The sequence below is a fragment of the Zea mays genome, chromosome 4 (assembly GCF_902167145.1).
Source record: "Zea mays cultivar B73 chromosome 4, Zm-B73-REFERENCE-NAM-5.0, whole genome shotgun sequence".
NCBI lineage: Eukaryota > Viridiplantae > Streptophyta > Magnoliopsida > Poales > Poaceae > Zea > Zea mays.
The window spans coordinates 143,523,540-143,530,091 of NC_050099.1; the positions used below are offsets into that span (position 1 = coordinate 143,523,540).

The following is a 6,552-nucleotide window of genomic DNA, read 5'->3' on the forward strand; positions in this document are numbered from 1 at the left end:
TCCAAACTTCCAATAAGTGCATTCCACAGCTCTTTCCCTGTAGGAAGGATGATATAGCTTTTCTGGAATTTTGTATCAAGTGCGCTAATTACTGCTCCTCGAAAGAGGTTGTCTTCAGCCTTAAACTTAGCCTCATCCTCAGGAGGTAAGTTGACAGGCTTGCCCTCAGCGGCATGAAAACAAGACATTACAGTAAGCCACAATACCATTTTAGCTTTCCAAATCAAGAAGTTTTTACCATCAAATGGATCAGGCTTTAGCACAGCAGCAAAACCACTGACAGAAAAATGCCTAACATTAGGTTTTTGGTGTGTTAAAATTATAGGCATTTTCCATATCATTTTAATTCCATAAATTAACATTATGATGATGACATATAAAAGATAATTAATCATAGAAATCATGATCTCAAATATATCCATAACAATATGGATCATGAGAACATAAAGCATATTAATCATATAAATATAATAAGCATATAAATATGGTACATGTATTATGATGAAACAACTGAAAATAAACAGATAGCAACATAAACAACATGATTGTAAAATTAAAACAAACAGATATAACATATTATAATATGACAGAACAGATGAGATAAATTCATGGCTACATATGAAACAGCAGAGATGAATATATGAAACATATATAATCTGCAGAACGCAAAACAATAAGGAGATAAATTGATCATACCCTCCCATGCGCTCTGAGGATCTAGATCCTTGTCCAGCTTCTCTTGTCATGTCGCTAGGAAGAAGAAGATGTTTTGGGAAGTCGCGTAGACGCTCTCCAAAAACCTAATTGCCGATCCCCGTGTAAGGTCTCGAACGACAAGGGCTTCGGAGGCACCTGCCCTCTCGCTTCTCTGTGCGCGTAGAGTAACGAGATGGAAATACCCACACTTGCGACTGGACTGTGATTCTGAAAGCGTTATGTTCTCGTGTACCAAATGACAGGGGTTCTCCCCTACTTAACCTTTCGCGGAAGGAAGCTGAAGAAGAAGGGTCGCATGCGGCACGCCAAGAGACGGGCAGCTGAAGGATAAGGGTCTCGCATGCGGCACGCTAACAGACGGGGTTGAAACTTCCGTGGTTAATGAGTACTAAAAATTAACACAACCACACCACGCCCGCTCGTCGCCTACCTGCCTGCCTGCCTCGCCACGCCACGCCACGCCACACCACACCCGAGCCCGGCCCGACCGGCGGCGGTGGCGGCACGCGCGTGTGTGGCACGCCCTTGTCCGTTTCTTGACTTCTCAAATTAAGTGGAATAATTCCCACCATATAAGTCAATCCAAAGACCCTTGGACTTCCAATATGGTACTATTGATACTCTCCACCATTACACACCATAGAGTTTATTGAATAAATGGGCCAAGCCCATAAAAGATCCAACACATTGCACTATTTGTACAGTGTAGTTTGAAAATAGGTATAAGTATGGGCATATGAAACACTGTTTTTGCACCATTTTGCACTGTACATTGCACTGTTTGTAGAGCGTAGTTTGAATATATGTATGAGTATGAGTATGTGCTGGAGATAGTTAGCTTGAGCTAGAGAAAAACAAAGCTCTAACTACAACTATTTCAAGAAAAGAAAAACACTAGAGAACTCTCTGGTCAAAAGATAGGGAAAGCCACATTGTATTGTAACTGTTGTGTACCAACTGCTCTCTATCACCAGAGGTAAGCAGGCAAGCAGAGAGCGAGAGATCACCCAGAACAATGGTGGGAGTGGAACAACGACACAATATATTAAGCTACGTTGATAAAAGTGCTGATTGTCAACGCCAACTAACTCAATAATGCTGATTTTGCATAGTTTGAATTTGAGATTTCAAATTTGGGGAAACTTCAACCTGAGGATTGTATATTTGTATCCCTCAACGAACATATTATATATCATGTTCAAATTACTAAAAGTTTCTAATAATCTTTTAAGAAATGGACACATAAACCCATTTTACCCTTGATAAATAAATCTAATTTTCACTAAATATTGCTCAAATTCCAACGGTATTAGGCTGCCTCCAACAGTAGACTGTAAGTGGTCCGCTACGGTATATATAGCGTTTTCTACCATTCGGTAGCAGTGGCGGATCCAGGATTTTTACATAGGGTATGTCGTAACAAAATTCTCATGTATAATTATATCTAATGTACATATAATTTCATAGTAAATTTGGTAAACAATTTGATATATAGATATAAAGTTTGACACTCAACAAATAAACATGAAAATTGCATACATTAAACATAAAAATTGCAATAATACTACTTATCTGGTCTGCGCTTCCTCAACGCCATAAAAGTTTCAATTATATCTTCTTCATTCACTTCGAAGAAAATATCCCTCTCGATGTATGTAACAAGACAATCATCCAAAAGACTATCACACATCTTGTTTCTCAATTTAGTCTTCACCAAACTCATTGTAGAAAATGCCCTTTCAACACTTGTTGTCGCCATCGGCAAAAGCAATATCAATTTGAGAAGCAAATAAACCATATCAAACACCTTATGTCTCTTTGTTTAACAAGCTTCAATTGCATCCTTAAGTGATAAAGAGCTAGTATCATCTACATGAACAACTCCAATGAAGTGCTCACATGGCCTTCCCAATGCATCAACAAAACGCAAGCAAAGAGCTAGTTGTTCTTTGTGTGACATGTCACTAAACTCATCCGCTAAAATTGCAAATGGCTCTTCCCCAAGCTCTTCAATTATTTTCTTTCTAGTTTCTATAGCGCAACACTGAATAATCTGCTTTTGTATCTTTGGGCTAGTCAAAGTGCAATTATTTGGAGCGTTGTTAAGAACATACTTGTTGACCTCTTCACTATTTACAGCAAGAAATTTCAAAATTTTAATAAAGTTTCCTCTGCTGCTAGACTCTTCACTTTCATCATATCCACGGAATGACAATCCTTGATGCAAAAGAAACTTCAAACATCGAAGTGAATATGTCAACCTTATCTTATAAAGATTGTGATCATCATCACTCCACTTCTCAATTTTGTTATCAATTGCTGCATTAGGATTTATAAAGCATGGTAACTTGCAATAGGTTGTCTTTCACCTGGATCATGTGGAAGACGACTGACATCATAAAGTGTTGGCGGTGGCGGTGCAGATGACATTGGATTCACAATTTCTTTATTTATCCTTTCTTTCTCTTGTTCTTTAGGTGTCGACGCTTGAGTAACATCCGGAGATAATGAATAAGCAATAAACTTCTGTTTTTTGCAACATGATTACGAAAAAGAGAGGCAATATCTCCCTGTTTCTTCATATTTTAGTCACTACAAAAATGATGGTAGTAAATCAACAATCAATAAGACAAAAATCCTAAATCCTAAACCAGCAGGCAGCAACTCGTACCAATCACCAGCAGTAGGCAGCAATTCGCCAGACGCCAGGGAGATCCAGCGCAGTAGCAGGCAGCAGGCGGTCTGGGCATTCAGCCGCGCAGCGACGGCAGCTGGCAGCGCGCATTCGCCACTCCACTACTCCGGCCAGTAGCGCCAGGAAGCCAGCCAGCCGCCAGGAACTCTTCTCGCAGTCGCCAGGTATCCAGCCGCCAGGGCGCCAGGAAGGCAGGAACAGGCACAGGCGAACAGCCGTAAGGATCGAAGAGCTGGAGAAGTTGAAATGGCCTTCGGGCTTCGACGCTCGGCGGCTGAACAGGTGGCCGGGTGGGTCCTCGATGGGCCTGGCTTAGGGTGTACCAGGGCCCACCCAGACCCCCATGTGGGTCCGCCCCTGTTCGGTAGCCCTCCAACAACAATCGCTAACAGGTCCCGTAAAATAGAGTCTGCCTCTAGCAACCGTCAAATCTGGAGCATATGCTATCCGCATCAGTCTGGCCTCTCGTGCTCGCTCTGATTCAGATTTTGCTTTCTCTAAATATCTGAAAGTTTGTTTTGTCGTGAAAATGGCATAGAAAAAAGAATAATATATTTAAAAGCTAGTTCTATAACTTTAGATCGTCTTCAAGAACTTAAATTTTAACTAATATGTCTTAGATATTTTTTGCATACTATTTATTCGTTCGCAAATATGTATTATTGAATAATTATTAATTTATTCAATTTCTAATGTCGTATGTTAATATAGTAACAATGAATAAATGAGGTAGTTTAAGTAACCCTGTAGATATAGAAAAGATATAGAAACGACTTCGAGTGGTAATTAATATTTACTATTTGAAAAAAATATTATTATGTTACTCACGTTTTATTTTGGAAAATAGTAATTAAGAATTAATTAAATATACTATGTTGCGCATCATTTTTTAATTTTGTAGCGTGTAGTACAAACAAAACAAAAAAAACTAAATCAATGGAAAAAAGAAAGTCTGTTAACACTGTATCTTTAGAGGACCTAATTTAGAGGACGTTGCTGAAGACTGAGAAGATATGGAGGACAGAATCTTTTAGAGTGTGCTGTAAAGTATAGAATATATTACTTTAGAGAACGCTCTAAGGCATGTAATTTAGAGAACGCTGCTGGAGACAGCCGTAACACCTTTGAAGCCTTACGAGTTGACTTGACCCACTATCGTGTCCGCTGTCAAGAGATAACTTACGAATGGATCCTGTCCACATGATACATTCTGGAAGCGCGATCATCACAAGAAAAAAAAAAGTAAATTTGACTTCAAGAGGAAAATCTAGCACCGACAGACTATTCGAGGAGGTAATGGTATTGAAGCTGCACGAGCTGAAGGTCTCACATCAACTCGGAATCTCTCTCTAGTACCTACGGAAAAGTACTCCACAACAATCTTTCCAGCTGAAGCAACGACCGCGCAGCTGCGAGACGGTAACCGCCTCAGGGTCCTCGCTGCGAAACTGTTTTTAAAATCCCTAGGGCCTCATCTGCACGTTTAGCATCCAACTTTCAGTTTCCAACTCCCACCAGCAAAGCAAAACAAAACAAAACAAAACAAAGAAGATCAAAAGGTTTCAAGATATAGTGGGGTGTCTGCCTTCAAGGTATTGTTAGTACTCAGTTATTTGTTTTACATGTGTAAGGTTTCAAGATATAGTGGGGTGTCTGCCTTCAATTTCTTAAACATGAGGTCTGCTCGTAGTTCTTGCTTTCTCTAGTAATAGTGAAGTTTTTGCTTTATGCTTGCAGGTGTCAATTAAAGGTGTGTTTGGTTGGAGAGTCAACTAGAACAGAGTGGTTCCATTCCAGTTTTTGAGAATAGAGTCGTTCTATTCCACGTTTGGCAAACAGAACATAGTCGCTCTATTTTTTTGGTTGAAGAGTAGAATAGAGCGGAGTCGCTCTGTTATCTGTTTGGTTGGAGAGCCATATGAGTGTAGATGGTAGGAGAGTGAGGAGAGAGCGCTCGCATCCGATCGTTTTTTGTGGATCGAGAGCATTCCAACTGTTTATGGTAAATTTTCATATGGAGACTCTAGGAGCCGCTCCGCTCAACTTTTATTGGAAACCAAACATCTAGAAAGTAGAATGTAACTGCTCTATTTTCTTTCGCTCCTCAACCAAACACACCCTAAGAGCATCATGCATAACTCTAAGCCGCTGAGCAAACTGGCCATGCTCATGGTGTTATTGTTTCTGTTTTGTTATAGAGTTGAGAAAGTTCATTGCTTGACGGTTCATGAAAACAATCAAGATCTTCATTCTCTGCTCGATTTCAAGAAGGGCACCACCAACGATCCAATTGGAGCCATAAACAGTTAGATCAACAACACCAACTTCTGCAAATGGAAAGGTGTGAAGTGCACCTTGATGAAGACATCCATACTACTGATACATCTATGCCAATACAAGTAACAATTTCTGGTCCCATTACTCGCGCTCGTGCTCGTCAACTCAACCATCAGGTGATTACACTCTTGAGTTCATGTCCATCATATTTAGACCATGGAGACCCGTGCACTCTTGTTTTGCTTAGGAATCAGGGAGAAGACCGAAAGGGAAAATAATTTGAACATGTTGGATTCGGACTGCAGAAGAACACCAACTTGTGACGGTCACCACTGTCAAATGCGGGCTCGGATTGGAATGTTCAAGCACAACATGGAAATCTTATCAAGTCTACTTTCATATGGATTTGGAATTATAGTCATATCTGTTCTGAGGTCGCCGTAATCATTGTTTCCTTACCGAGACATTTCCTGCCTTTTCTACCCATGGTGCTGCGTCACCCTATTTTGGCCCAATGGGTCGTGTATCGAGTTGGATCCATTAGGGACGCATCCTAGGGTTGCAGCACGACCCCAATACCCTTGTGGTCGTCCTCCCATGTTTATAAACCCCCTAGCCGCCACCAAGAACAACGGGCTTTGTTTAGATCAAGTTTAGCTCTCGCTACTTGCTTGTAAGCGCGCGTGCTGGTTCAGCCGCCCGTCTTCTTGTCTTCGAAACCCCACCATATTGGAGTTTGATTTTGAAACCTACATTTACATCTGGTAATTCAGTACTTGTTCTACTTGTTCTTGCTAGTTCTTTGATTGCTTGCAGGACTAGTGCCCTAGTGGCCGGGGTGTCACGCTCCACAAGATCGTGAC

General features: G+C 40.8%; 2 long non-coding RNA genes across 2 annotated transcripts; one reads left to right on the forward strand and one right to left on the reverse strand.

Moving 5' to 3' along the window:
• Nucleotides 1–2,162: 2,162 nt before the first annotated feature.
• LOC109945565 (uncharacterized) lies at nucleotides 2,163–3,756 on the reverse strand. Its single transcript, XR_002268795.1, has 2 exons — nucleotides 3,389–3,756; nucleotides 2,163–3,309 (listed from the first exon to the last, which is right to left on the reverse strand). It is a non-coding gene; the product is annotated as an uncharacterized lncRNA (long non-coding RNA).
• A 961-nt stretch (nucleotides 3,757–4,717) lies between these two features.
• LOC103653763 (uncharacterized) lies at nucleotides 4,718–5,858 on the forward strand. Its single transcript, XR_565695.2, has 3 exons — nucleotides 4,718–5,004; nucleotides 5,150–5,162; nucleotides 5,611–5,858. It is a non-coding gene; the product is annotated as an uncharacterized lncRNA (long non-coding RNA).
• The last annotated feature ends 694 nt before the right edge of the window (nucleotides 5,859–6,552 follow it).